This window comes from Schistocerca serialis, chromosome 4 (genome assembly GCF_023864345.2).
Source record: "Schistocerca serialis cubense isolate TAMUIC-IGC-003099 chromosome 4, iqSchSeri2.2, whole genome shotgun sequence".
NCBI lineage: Eukaryota > Metazoa > Arthropoda > Insecta > Orthoptera > Acrididae > Schistocerca > Schistocerca serialis.
Window position 1 is genome coordinate 707839206 of NC_064641.1, and position 14708 is coordinate 707853913.

A 14708-nucleotide genomic window follows, 5' to 3' on the forward strand; every position below is an offset into this window, starting at 1 on the left:
TAAACAAAAAATGAAGGCAGGAACAACAAGTAGAAGATTGAGTTATATTTTTCATTTTATGCACATGGAGAGCCATTACTTATTTCACGAACGAATTCCTTTCATTTAATCATGATAATATAAAAAACCATAAAAAAGAGGAAATACTAATTAGAAAAAATTAAAAACAAAAAAAATAAAAAAAATTAAAAAAACAAAAAAATAAATTTGCTAAAGTGGGCAGTTGTATTTTTGGATCATAGGAGCGACAAGGTCGAAAATCAGTGATGGGTATGGTGGAGACATTGTGGCCAGGCCTCAGATTATTCTTGACCCCTGCCCACTTTGCCTCCTTCTGCCTATTACTTATAAAAAAATTTCAAAAAAAAAAGTGGTTAAGGAAAAAAAAGTGGTAAAAAAAATGGATAAGGCAAAAAAAAAAAAAAGCCCTTTAAGGCGCTGGTTTAAGGCACCAGTCTCTCTGTAGGCGCGGTTTCGAGTCCTGTAGCTGTCGGGGGTTTTGCTGTGATCGCGTTAACCTGCCGCTTTTTCTTCAAGTGTAACCTCCTTGAGCTCACATATGTTTGACACGTGGAGCATTCTAGCTCCGCCTGACAGTTACAGCTACGATAATTTAGTGGTTACGGAAAGCCCAGGTTCGAAACCCGGTCACGGCACGAAAACGTCTCTTGACGCTGTCTCCTTAACTGCGACAGCTACAGACAAGTGGCGTCGCTACCGTGCGGCGGGCACGGCTTTTTCTTGCTGTGGATGGCCTAAAGGGACGCTTCCAGTGGGAGAGCAGTGGAAATACATGGCACGGCGATTGCCAAAAAAAAAAAAAAAAAAAAAAAAGTGGTAGAGTGTCTGCTTCGCATGCAGAAAGTCCTGGGTTCAAATCCCAGCTCCTCCAATTTTTGTTTCTCCGTGCAGCAGTACATGAAAACTTTTGCCTATTATCATATTCTACAAAATTCAGTGTACAAGATTCTTCCCCCAAGCAAGTGGATTTCGTACAGTTCGACCTCATGGCGGGAGGACGATGACCTGCAAGACCCTGGGCTGCGATCCCCCCCATTGAAATGTTGCTCCAAAGCCTTCGATATGGCGTGCAGGCTGCATCTCAAACATGTATTTGCAACTCACCGCGACAATCGTCATTTGTTTTTTTCGAGATACTGAAAAATGAAGAGGGCACCCGGGATTGAACCGGGGACCTCTCGATCTGCAGTCGAATGCTCTACGACTGAGCTATACACCCTTTCGCGATCTTTCTGTTCCCATAACTTAAGGAACAACATTATACTCTGCCTGGCTAAAGACGTCTAATCAAGCAAAATATTGCGTAATCATTATCTCTCAGTTATATATTAGCATTAAACGATATAAATATCAAAAATACTAGACACTTCGCGCCTGGAGAAAGTGCGAGTCGGCGCCTTCACCTTAATGTCAGAACGCGAAAATTGCACTAGTAGCTTTTTTCAAGCAAGTTCTGTTCGTCCGTTCTCCGTAATCGTTTGGTATCTGATTAAACTGACATACTCGCCTATGGCTTTCGTAAACGAAAATTTCATTGTGACCCCGACGTGATTTGAACACGCAACCTGCTGATCTGGAGTCAGACGCGCTACCGTTGCGCCACGGAGTCGACGCTGCTTAGGTCTTGTCATGAATAGGTTCCTCGAACACTTACTGTACCGTTCAAACCTAAGAAATAATGACAGTAGGATCCACGAGACACTCGTCCCAGATGTACTTGCTCTGGCGGGGGTGTAACTCATGGGTATTCCGGCTTGAGCCGTCGTGGAGAGCGGCCGTGTTTACGCTGTGCTCCGTCGCTGCTCAGGGCAAGGCAAGTTTGCTGCTGCTTGTGACGCCATATTGTGTTGATTATCTTGTTATTAGTTGATTTTTCGTTCCGTTATCAATACATTCGTTTGTGCTGTCTGGGTGCTCGTGTTGATGTTTGTGTAATGGTGCCAGTTTGAAGATGGCTTTGATTTCTAGAAGAGATACTCTTAAGTTTACTTTTGAACGTGGATGTGTTAAACCGTCTGCCCTGGAATTTCAATATTTTGTGATTGAACAAGTCAAGATTCCTTCCGATGCTATTACTGGAATACATTTGTCGCACCTTGCAACAGTCGGATTTGTTAAATTGAAGGATTCTGATATCTGTAGTCGTATCGTTGAAGAAAGTGGTGGTGTTATGAGATTTACACGTTCTGATGGGAGTGTTACCGAAGTTCACGTCTCTTTTGGTGGACTTGGTTTGCGTACGGTGCGGATATTTGAACTTCCTTTCGAAATCCCTTGTGATCATGTGAGCGTGGTTTTACGTGCATATGGACGTGTCCTTTCTGTTCACGAAGAAAAGTGGGGAAATGATTATCCGTTGCCTGTACTGAACGGCGTGAGGCAGGTTCGCATTGATTTGCTGAAGCACATCCCGTCCTTCATCAGTGTATCCGGGTATCGTGCTTTAGTAATTTATGATGGACAGCCACGAACTTGTTCTATATGTAACTCGACGGAGCACATTCGCGCCGAGTGCTCGCGGCGTCGGATCGCGCAGTTACCACCCGGAGATAGCGTCACGCGATCACCTGGAGTTGTAAATATACCGCTCTCGTATGCGGCTGCGGCTGTCACCGCTCCACCGTCCCCTCCCGTTGCGACAAGTGTCATCCAAGCGACGGGTACCGACACTGTCTCTCAAGCAGTTCCCCTTCACGATTCCACGGTCTCTGACCAGGGCGAACCTGCTTTATCCCGGCTACAAAACGAAGTGCCAGTTAACCCAGAGGTTTCGACTGATACTCCCCAGCGTCGAACTGATGCGACGGTGCTCCAGGAGTTGGAATACTCAGCCACTGTCGGAGTTACTCTGCCTCACTCCCCACCGGATGACGTGCAAGATATGGTCTCTTCCCCGCCTAGATCGCGAAAAAACAAGAAGAGGCGGATTGCCCATCCGGCGGCGGCGCACGAGGTCCCAAAAACCAGGGAAAAGTTGCGTCAGATTACGAAGATGGACGATGACCAAAGCAATGATGGACCAGAGGAAAATAAGGATATTTCAGATAGTTCAACGTATAGTCCAGATAGGGAAGATGGTAGAAACCCTGTAACACACAGGTCTAGAGGAGGGATAGAGTGTCAAGAAGGCTTGGCGGCTCCCAATGATGGTCCACCCAGACGGCCATCTCGTGAATGTAGCACGGATCGGTCTTCCCCTAGGTTGGACTGGGCGACGGACAAGGAAGATGACTGTGCACCATGAGCAACGACGGCAGTTGATACGCTGCCGATGATCATTGATAGCATACCAGTTGACGACAGTCTCCTTGCAGGGCACCCTGGATCGCTGCGCTAAAATGAAATGCCTCATTTGTCCACAGATATTAACAGGACGATTTTGTTGAACGTTACACTGGTTTTTATGTTGGTGTGTCCATTTGTTTTCTCTTCCTAAATGGAACGACGTTTACAGAGAATGTCACAGACTTACAATATAATGACTTTGAATATTAACAGGATTAGGAGTCCACCAAAATTGGCGGCTTTGAAAGATTTTTTGTATAATTCGGGTACCGATATTGCTCTCTTGCAGGAGGTAATGGTCAGTGAATTTAATTTCCCGGGGTTTACTGAAATTTTAAATGTTGCTTTCGAAAATGAATGTGGAACGGCTATTTTGGTGAAACATGGTATACCGGCGGAGCCTTTGTGTCTTCTAGAATCCGGTCGCGGAATCTCTTGTAAAATCTTTAATACGACGGTTGTTAATGTCTATGCCCCCTCTGGTAGCAGCTCCCGAGCGGCCAGGACAACTTTTTTCACCGGTGAAATGGTTCACTTATTAAACGACCATTCAGAAAATATCATTATAGCTGCGACTGGAACTGTGTACTGAAGTCAAAAGATCAAAAACCGAACTTTAACTTCTCTCAAGCACTGAAAGATTGTGTCACAGCCTTACGTCTTACAGACGCATGGGAATTATTTCACCCCACAGCTGTTAAGTTTACATATATGACGAACTTGGCGGCCAGTAGAATTGACAGAATTTATATATCCGATAGTTTAATGCAGTGTGCATCTTCAATAGACACGATTCCCACCAGTTTTTCTGATCACTGTGGAGTTCGTTGTAGCATACATCTTGCCCGGCAAACGACCTATTGGGGACGCGGTCTTTGGAAATTGAATGTCAGTCTTCTTCACGAAACAGACTTAAATGAATCCATCCAAGTGACCTGGAATATGTGCCTCAGAGCGCGCCCCAGATACGTTTCCACCATTGAGTGGTGGACCAACTACGCTAAAAGGAAGCTGAGGATGACTTTGATCGACTATGGCAAGGCACGGGCTCAACTTCGGAAAGACACTATTGAATTTTATTATACCTGTTTGCGAGAACTGTATGATCGTCCCGTTTTGTCTGCTGACCATTTCATGCAAATAAAGAAAATTAAGGCGATTTTAACCCAACTGAAACGACGACAACTTGATGGTTTGAAGGTAAAGTCAAGATCACATTCCACTGTCGAAGATGAAACTGCCTCTTTGTATCATCTCCTCCGGCATGCAAAGAATAGAAGGAATAGTTTTATCAACACCCTGCGCGATGTGAATAACGATGTGCTCCATGAACAACGTGATATCATTAACGAAATCCATCGCTTTTTTACGAGTTTATATACTGCCCCTGACGTCAATGAACAGTCTGTGGCGACGTTACTTCACGGCACAGTCTCGATAGTTACTGAGGACGAGAATAGGGCGTTATTGGACATATTTACTAGTGATGATGTTTTGGATATCGTCAAAACTTCTCCGGTAAACAAGACGCCTGGGCCGGATGGTTTACCAGTCGAATTTTACTACAGGTTTTGGAATGTTCTAGGCGATGTGCTCACCGCCATCATCAATGAAGTCATCAACGGTATCTCCATACCCTCGGAGTTTAAAGAGGGTGTCTTTGTGATGGTACCCAAGGGGCGAGGAATGAAGGATGTCCGTCGTCTGCGACCTATATGTTTATTAAATGGAGACTATAAAATTGTTGCCCGTGCACTGAAATTGCGACTGACTCCAGTCCTACAACGTGTCATTGCGCAGGACCAAACGGCCCTTCCGCATAGAAGTATCATCAAAACGGTCAGTGAATATCGTGATGTGATTTCCATTTTTTCGGCAGCTTAACTTCAAGGTGCTCTATGCTTTATTGATTTTGCAAATGCTTTTGACTGGATTGATCATCGTTATCTTTTTAAAACAATGTCGGCCCTGGGTTTTGGGGGACGGTGCTTGAAGTCTTTGCAAAGTATGATTACTGGGATGACGGCAAAAGTACTTGTCAACGGTCAATGCACGAGAGCCATAAATATTTGTCGTGGATTCCCGCAAGGAAGCCCACTCTCCATGCTGCTCTATGTCATAGCTCTGGAACCTCTTGTCCGACATTTAAACGTTCTCTTGGAAGGGATCACGATTAGGTCGGTAAAGAAAGTAACCAATGTGTATGCAGATGATTTAGGGGTCATAGTTCGGAGTGACGACGATGTTCAAACTCTTAAGACCGCCTTACACGTTTATTGTGGTGCTACTGGTGCTGCTGTGAATAACACGAAAAGCTCTATGCTCAGCCTCAATGGTTATGCGAACGCAGACTTAGATTGGATCACTTCCACGAACCAACATAAGTCTCTCGGTGTCACATTTTCTAGCTGCCCGCTCAAGATGGCTTCCGTTAACTGGAAGAACATACTTACCAACATCAGAGGCTCATTAATAGAGCATCGAAATAGGGACCTCAATTTAATGCAAAGCGTACAACTGATTAACTGTGTGATCCTGTCAAAAGCGATTTACCTGGGGCAATGTCTACCTATTCCCTTGGGCATCGCCAAAAATATTACGAGGGCAGTTTGTCAGCTGTTATGGAGAGGCTGTATTTTTAAAGTGGCAGCTCGTACAGTGACCTTACCTCCGGTCGCCGGTGGCCTCGGACTCACAGATATTCGTCAAAAGACAGTGACTTTATTTATCAAGCGTACTCGAGAACATCTCCGTAAGTACCCCGACAGTATTACGACGCAACTGTTTCATCTGACTGAACCTCAGAGTTTAGATGCTCCTGTCAATGTGGCTCCGATTCATTTTAAGCTGCACCATGTCAGACTTTACTTCACTGAGATCAGTTACAAAGAGAGTATACATCTGACACCCAGCCGTAGCGCCACGTCATCTGCTACTTCTATTCCATGGCGCTGTTCAGTCAGGAATCGAATCGAGAAAAAATATCCATCCAAAGATTGGAATACTGTTTGGAAGAATATTCATAATAAAGTCTTAAGCATGTCAGTACGGTCGACATGGTATCAAGTGGTTAACGATATCATCGCCAACAATGAGAGGCTCCATGCTATAGGCCTTCATGATACTCCCATGTGTCGCCGTTGTGGATATGTGGATACGACAGTTCACAGGTTTACTTGTCAAGGATACAATACCATATGGAACCACATTAAGCAGCAGGTCGCATTCCTCAGGCGCAATGATGGTAGATTCATCACCACCACCGAACTCTCGGCCCCGGAAGTGATGTATTTTCCGCGTCAGAAAAATAATACCATACTGTGGCTATACGGCAATTTTGTTCACTTTGTCATCCACAAAACGACCACGGCCACCATTGAGGACTACAACTGCTACATCGCGGAGGAATATTACAAGCTACGCGCCCAACGGAACCACACCAAGCATTTTGGAAATATGCTACAAATACTCTTTCAAAAGGAAGGTATTGGATGATGTGTTGAATGATATACTGTGACTATAATCTGAGATCAGTGTCATGTATTGTGTGTGTCCTTAAGAAGTCTACGTTTTTCAGTTTTCCACTTAATTTTTCTTTCTTTATCCCCATTTTTCAACAGATCAAGTTCCCTCATTATGAAAACCATCCAACATCACAGAATACGTTCATTTGGATGCAGAAATTTACTTTTCTCACCACGTTTGGTATGGATTCCCTTACGTGAGCAGGAGCATTTAATTTGATTTTAGCAATGAAGCTCGCCGAAGAAGGCGCATGAAGGAGAGCGAATGGAAGGGCTAGAAGGGGAGATGGAAGGCCCTAAAAGAAAAAAAAAAAAAAAAAAAAAAAAAAAAGAGGTAGAGTGTCTGCTTCGCATGCAGAAAGTCCTGGGTTCAAATCCCAGCTCCTCCAATTTTTGTTTCTCCGTGCAGCAGTACATGAAAACTTTTGCCTATCATCATATTCTACAAAATTCAGTGTACAAGATTCTTCCCCCAAGCAAGTGGATTTCGTACAGTTCGACCTCATGGCGGGAGGACGATGACCTGCAAGACCCTGGGCTGCGATCCCCCCCATTGAAATGTTGCTCCAAAGCCTTCGATATGGCGTGCAGGGTGCATCTCAAACATGTATTTGCAACTCACCGCGACAATCGTCATTTGTTTTTTTCGAGATACTGAAAAATGAAGGGGGCACCCGGGATTGAACCGGGGACCTCTCGATCTGCAGTCGAATGCTCTACGACTGAGCTATACCCCCTTTCACGATCTTTCTGTTCCCATAACTTAAGGAACAATATTATACTCTGCCTGGCTAAAGACGTCTAATCAAGCAAAATATTGCGTAATCATTATCTCTCAGTTATATATTAGCATTAAACGATATAAATATCAAAAATACTAGACACTTCGCGCCTGGAGAAAGTGCGAGTCGGCGCCTTCACCTTAATGTCAGAACGCGAAAATTGCACTAGTAGCTTTTTTCAAGCAAGTTCTGTTCGTCCGTTCTCCGTAATCGTTTGGTATCTGATTAAACTGACATACTCGCCTATGGCTTTCGTAAACGAAAATTTCATTGTGACCCCGACGTGATTTGAACACGCAACCTTCTGATCTGGAGTCAGACGCGCTACCGTTGCGCCACGGAGTCGACGCTGCTTAGGTCTTGTCATGAATAGGTTCCTCGAACACTTACTGTACCGTTCAAACCTAAGAAATAATGACAGTAGGATCCACGAGACACTCGTCCCAGATGTACTTGCTCTGGCGGGGGTTATCTCAGTGGAAGAGTCGCGCTTGCGACATCGTGCCGGTCGGACGTATCAGTGCTCCGCTCCGTCGCGTGTTCACAAGGCGTGTTTACACTCATATTTCTGTTTGCAAGTGTTGTGTTATTCTGCAGTTTATATCGTTTTGGATTTGTATTTTTGTTGCGGTCTTATTGTAGCGGGTGTAACCTCCCCACCGTAATTTTAAAAGAAAAGACGATACTAATTAGAAATGCTAATGGACATTGCTCTAAGCGTAACCTGCCCACAATGAAATGTACTGACAATGGCAACAAAAATGTGAAATTCGCAATCTGACTCAAATATAAATTCTTCACAAAAAAATTAAAGTCCATTCAGTGATAAGAAAATTCAATTAAACCGAAATATCGGTCTTTGGCCCTGTGTAAAACAATCAGAATTAAAGTCTTACCTCAGAATAACTGGATGTCAAATTTCTGCTCTTATTTCTGCGCACGGCTTCGAGGAACTGCATTGCAAATAATAATATTCCTTTTTTCTGTGAATTTACTGAAATTTTTCTTCAAAAGAAGTGGAATGAAATGGGAAGTGCAGCGAAATCTTTAGTTCAATAAAAAATTAAAATTTTGAAAAAATGCTTTAAAAAATAAAAATTATTATTGGGGGACTTGTTGGAGATTGATTACAATAAATAAGTTTTACATTGTCTAATGATTATATTAATTAACAGTATACCTCATTCAGCATCTTGACCAGTGTTGCCGACCGCCTACATCACACAACCGCACTGGGCTGCTACTACTGACCGACCGCTCTGCATGACAACTACTGACTGAGAGTACTCTCTCAACTAGACAGAGCTACAGACTCGCAACGACTACTGACAGACTCGCAACGACTACTGACAGACTGAGAACCGCTCGCAACACTCGCGCGGTCAAGCGCAAACTCTCTGGTCACAGATGCTACAATGCCTCGCCATCGCTGCTATGTTACATACGTGTTTCATAACCCTCCACTGGGGGGGCAAAAATTTGGCAGCGATGGTGAGTCATTTGGACTTGCCAAGCGCGGCAAAATTTTTCTTTAATTAACAAAATCCTACAACTTACAGAATATTTAAATGTTGTGCACACGCACTAAGTACAAAATATATCAGACAAAGACAAAATGTGAATACAAAACATAGTAGCAAATCAGAAAAATGTATATACAAATTTTTTGACAGATAACAAAGTGCACAGGCACTGAAAAAATTCTTTAGCATATTCAGAACAAATAAACAGACTGGCAAAATATTATGTTGACAAGTGACATGAGTGTACTTAATGAACATATCAGGAAATCATAAAAGTTATACAAATCATATGGAAAAATGAGAAAAGTGCACAGGCACTGAAGTTCAGTAAAAAACATATTAACACCTAACATAAGTGCACATGCACTGTAGTTCAGAAAATAAAAAAATGTATATACAATATAAAAGACAAGAGTGTACATATACTGTACTTCAGAACAAATCGAAAAATGTCTTTAGCATTTTCGCAATAAATAAACATAATGGCAAGAAAATCATGTCCAAAGTGCACATGCACTGAAAAATGTCTTTAGCATTTTCACAACAAATAAACATAATGGCAAACATCATGTCGACCAGTGACATAAGTGTACTCGCACTGGAGTTCAGCGAATCGAAAAAAATGTATAACCTACGAACAGAAATGATGATACCAAAAAAATGATTTTCATTATGTGACAAGAATTAGGATAGGAAAGGGAAGGATTGCATCATGGTTGTAGCACTTTAGATTGCACACAGCTGTTCTGAAAGTCCATATCTTTCCACAGAAGTACAACACCAAGTGACACAACTTGAAGTTCTTTTCCCATCAGAATTTATCAGTGTAGCCAAGACACTGAACTGTCGAAGTAATGTTCCATGTTTTCATTTTGGCAGTACATTAGGTACACCAAACAGTGGGACCATAATAACGTCTTCATTGCTCACGGTGGTGGACAGCATGTCGTGTCAACACCACGCTCTTACAAGGCACACCAACGTAGAATTAGTGCAAAAACCAAATATAGTGCTCCATGATCACTAGGATAAACAGGACAAATGGACATTGCAGTAATTTAGGGTAGTCAGCTTATGAGATGAAGGACATCAAGTCACATAATATTGACAATTACAGACTTAATTAGCAGTTTGTGGCATTCATAGCCCAGTTATTGAACATTTCTGTACCAAGTATGTAGTATTACAGAAGAATGTTCATTAATTGTTTTACATAGAATCAAGTAGCCTTCTTTTCCTGGTTACAAAGCATTATAAAATAATCGCATTCTTTTCAGTTACAGAGTATAATTAAGAATCATTAACCTTCTCCTAATTACAGTTAATTAATCATTTGTCATTCCAATAATAATCATTAGCCTTTTCCTAATTACAGTTAATTAATCATTTGTCGTTAATTAATCATTTGTCTAATTACAGTTAATTAATCATTTGTCTTAATTAATCATTTGTCTAATTACAGTTAATTATTCATTTGTCTAATTACAGTTAATTAATCATTTGTCTAATTACAGTTAATTAATCATTTGTCGTTAATTAATCATTTGTCATTCTAATATAGTAAGAATCATTAGTCTTCTCCTAATTACAAAGCATTATTAAACAGTACCATAGTTAATTAATTATGTGTCATTCCAATCTATTAAGATTCACTAGCTGGCATCATGGGTAATCGTATTACAATAAACAGTGGCGGTCCTTGGCCAGTTACAAAGTATATTTAGTATGACAGAATAATGTTCATCAGAAGTCTTAGTTGAAAAGGAGAGTCAATTATTGGCCTAGCATTAACATAATACAGTGAGTGATACAAACTATTGGCACTCATTGGCCATTAACCAAAACATGAAAACTCAACATGGGAAAAAAAGGGCTAATTAATGGCATAATTAATAACAATTCTTCAAGTGACATTAATTATTGGCACTCAGTGGCCAGCAAGTATTGAATAGAATCATCATTCAGTATTATTCAGATTATTACGAAGTCATTATTTAAAATCAGTTAATTACAGTCAAATCATTAATAATCATGGGCATTATAAGTAGTCTCATTACAATAAACAGTGGCAGTTATTAGCTAGTGACAAAGCATTATTTTATATATATATTTTTTTTGTCTCGTTAGGAAGTCATTACTCAAGTGACATACTATTCAGAGTTGATCAGTATTATTCAGAATTATCATAAACTAGTGACATTATGTGGGACTGGTAATACCTCTTTTAGCAATGCATTGCGTTGGGTTCGATAGTTAATTGGTGAGGCATAACACTATTTGCTTTTGACCTATTGCTGCAAATGAGGATAGGTAACGTCATTCGTCATGAGTCAGCTGTAGCAAGATTATGTAACAAGGCAGTACATGTGATCACATTTATAAATGATAAACAGAAATGGGTAAAATACAAAAAAAATGCAAGTACCAGAACAGGTATAATAAGTAACAGGTTTAGTAAGTATCATGAAAAACTTCTCCTGGAAAAATTACAAAATGGATTATTAACCTGAAAGAAGAAACGCACACTATGCTGAAAAGTAGTGAACTTCGAATTAACAGGTAGTGAAATGTGTATAAAATGTGTTCCATAGCTGTCCTTTCCAAAACTTTCCGTCATCCTACTATGCAATGTAACACCTGCTGTCAAAACAAACTGCAACAAATACTTAAATAACTACATAGCATAAATATAAAACTCCAACATTATCCTCATCTGTAAAGAAAAAACTTCATTATCAATCACTTCATTATCCACATTATCATAACTTCATTATTATCATCACCTGTAAAGAAAAACTTCATTATTCATAATACCATATCCTTCATCATTATTCATCAGTATTCATTGCCATCTGCAAAAAAAATCACTTCATTACTCATTATACAACTATTCCTTATCTCTAGCATATTTCATCACTAAAACTAAGATGTGTAGTTCAGTCTGACAGCCTGCATCAATTACCTTGTATTCTGAAAGAAAAAATTAGTTAAGACTGCTATTCTGTGATGAGTATAGTATATTCTTGTTAATGCCTGCCAATCCTGATCCATTTACTCTTCCTCATAAAGTTATTGCATCTCCTTTCGTTTATTCCGTAGGTGAAATTCCCATTTATGTTAAATTTATTTCTTAGAATCATCATTCCTTTCTGAAATTGATGAACAAAGATTAATGTCCTTCATTTAAATCATATACCCACTAGATAATGACTGGTTTATGGTGACATAATTAACCATACAGCATAACATGACAGAAAACGTAATATGTCAAAAACATTGACAGTGTTCAAATGCAAAAATATACACAGAATAATACAATGCAGCAGCAAAAAAAAAATGTAAAACAGTCACGATGTTGAGATGTCATAAGGCAAAAAAATGTCAAAGTCGACTGGTGTGTGTTATATCTTAACTATTTCACAATACATGCAAACAAAACTGGAGTACAATCATATACACAAAAAAGTGGAAAATGTGCACGGTCTGATGTGTAACGACAAGAAAAGCGACCTGCTAACCTTACCTTGCCGGGCACTTGCCAAGAAAAAATACGATAATCATCAGTAATTAGTCAGGTGAATTAATTGCATTAGTAAATGACATCATAGTGTGTTGAATCATACAGTGGTTTCACTCAATAAACGGTTTAATGTTTGAGATATGGTGATTGCCTTTCGATTTTCTGGTTCTCAGAGTTTCGACGTGTACAACATTGGGGTGAGGGATGCTGCGAATACGATATGGACCTGCGTATAGAAGTTCAAATTTACTGCACTTACCTTTTAATTTACTGGATAAATAGTGTGTACGTACTAATATCTTCTGTCCAACGTGAAAGTCGCGGCGTGTACAAACCTGTTTTTGCTGTCTTCTCCGGCGCTCTGCGGCACGTTTGATGTTGTTCAGCGCAATGTCAATTATTTCGTGGTGTCGTAGGCGACGACTTTTGGGGAATTTTACTAATTCTTTAATTTTGTTTGGTGGTTCAACGTTTTTCAGTATAACAGACGGAGATAGCATAGTGGATTCATTTGGTATGGAATTAATTACATCTTGGAATGAGAGTATGAGTGTATCCCAATCAATATGTCTTTTGTGGCAGTATATTCTACACAGTTTACCAATTTCCTTCATTAATCTTTCACAGGGGTTCGAAGAAGCGTGGTACTTGGATATATAGATCGGAGAAATGTTTCTAGCTCGTAACATGCGTGTCCATACGCTACTACGAAATTGAGATCCATTGTCAGAAATTACTCTCATCACATGCCCTACATGAGATAGAAAATGTTTTACAAATGCCTTCGAAACAGTTTTAGCAGTAGCTTTGCGTAATGGAGTGAAAGTAACAAATTTTGAAGTGAGCTCAACAGCGACAAAGATGTAGCAAAAACCTCTGTTAGTTCTCGGAATCGGACCAAAAATATCTACAGCGGCCATATGTCTTAATTTAACAGGTATAATGGGATATAAAGGAGGAATATGTGAAGTGGTGTCTGATTTAGCTTTCTGGCAAATTTTACAAGACGCTAAAACTCGTCGTATACGTTTTTCCATGTTGGTAAAATAACAGTTCTGTCTCAGTATAAGAAAACATTTTCGTGCTCCGTAATGTGCGTAGCTTAAATGAGTGTACCAAATTAATTTGTTGACCAGTTCGTCAGGAATGCATAATAACCAATTGTTGCTGTCAGGATGAGAGCGGCGAAACAGAATGTCATTGCGTACTGTGTAGTGGTTCCTAATCGTAACATTATTCTTATCTAGCCAAAGGTGTTTAATTTCTTTCCACACGCTGTCTTTATTTTGCTCCTTAGCTATGTCCTGTAATGACGATGAAATAAAGTTTTCAAATGCAACTTGCTGAATGTACATGACACTGAAATTTGTTTTGCAGAAGTTGGTTGCTACGTCTTGCTGATTGTTGCTCAGAGAACGCGATAATGCGTCTGCTATAACATTTTGCGTGCCGGGAATGTGAACAATCGTAAAATTAAATTCCTGTAAATACAGTTTCCATCAACTTAACCTGTCGTGAGTGAATTTAGCCGAAAGTAAAAATTGTATCGCTCTGTGGTCTGTGTAGACGGTGGTATGTCTGCCGTAAAGAAAGTGCCGAAATCTCATGAAAGCCCATACAACACATAATGTCTCCAGTTCTGTAACGGAGTAATTTCATTCAGCAGGTGACAAAATGCGGCTTGCAAATGCGATGTTTTTAATTACTGTAGAGCCATCTTCTTCAATTTCCTGGAAAATGTGTACGCCTAAAGCGGTGTTAGAACTGTCGGTGGCAATGGAAAAATTTCTAGTAAGATCTGGATGCGATAACAGTGGAGCATTCAACAAAGCATGTTTCAAATAACATTCTCGTGAACAAAATTCTGCGTGTCAAAAGTAATGTTTGCGTTTCTGTAATATGCAATCTGTGCTGTATCTGGTTAAAATCTATCGTACGTGTTATTATTTACGGGCGAATGTTGTGGCATATCCACTATATGAACTGTTCTGTTATTTCTTACTGACGTATTACGCTATCGATGACACCTATTGTCTGGATCATTCATGATAAT

The 14708-nt window shown here is 40.3% G+C and overlaps 4 non-coding genes across 4 annotated transcripts; all 4 read right to left on the bottom strand.

The window, feature by feature from the left end:
* Positions 1–1168: 1168 nt before the first annotated feature.
* Positions 1169–1240, bottom strand: Trnac-gca (transfer RNA cysteine (anticodon GCA)). Its single transcript has one exon. It is a non-coding gene; the product is annotated as a tRNA-Cys (tRNA).
* A 318-nt stretch (positions 1241–1558) lies between these two features.
* On the bottom strand, positions 1559–1630 carry Trnaw-cca (transfer RNA tryptophan (anticodon CCA)). Its single transcript has one exon. It is a non-coding gene; the product is annotated as a tRNA-Trp (tRNA).
* A 5865-nt stretch (positions 1631–7495) lies between these two features.
* Trnac-gca (transfer RNA cysteine (anticodon GCA)) lies at positions 7496–7567 on the bottom strand. Its single transcript has one exon. It is a non-coding gene; the product is annotated as a tRNA-Cys (tRNA).
* Positions 7568–7885: 318 nt separating this feature from the next.
* Positions 7886–7957, bottom strand: Trnaw-cca (transfer RNA tryptophan (anticodon CCA)). The gene has a single exon. It is a non-coding gene; the product is annotated as a tRNA-Trp (tRNA).
* Between the last annotated feature and the right edge of the window lie 6751 nt (positions 7958–14708).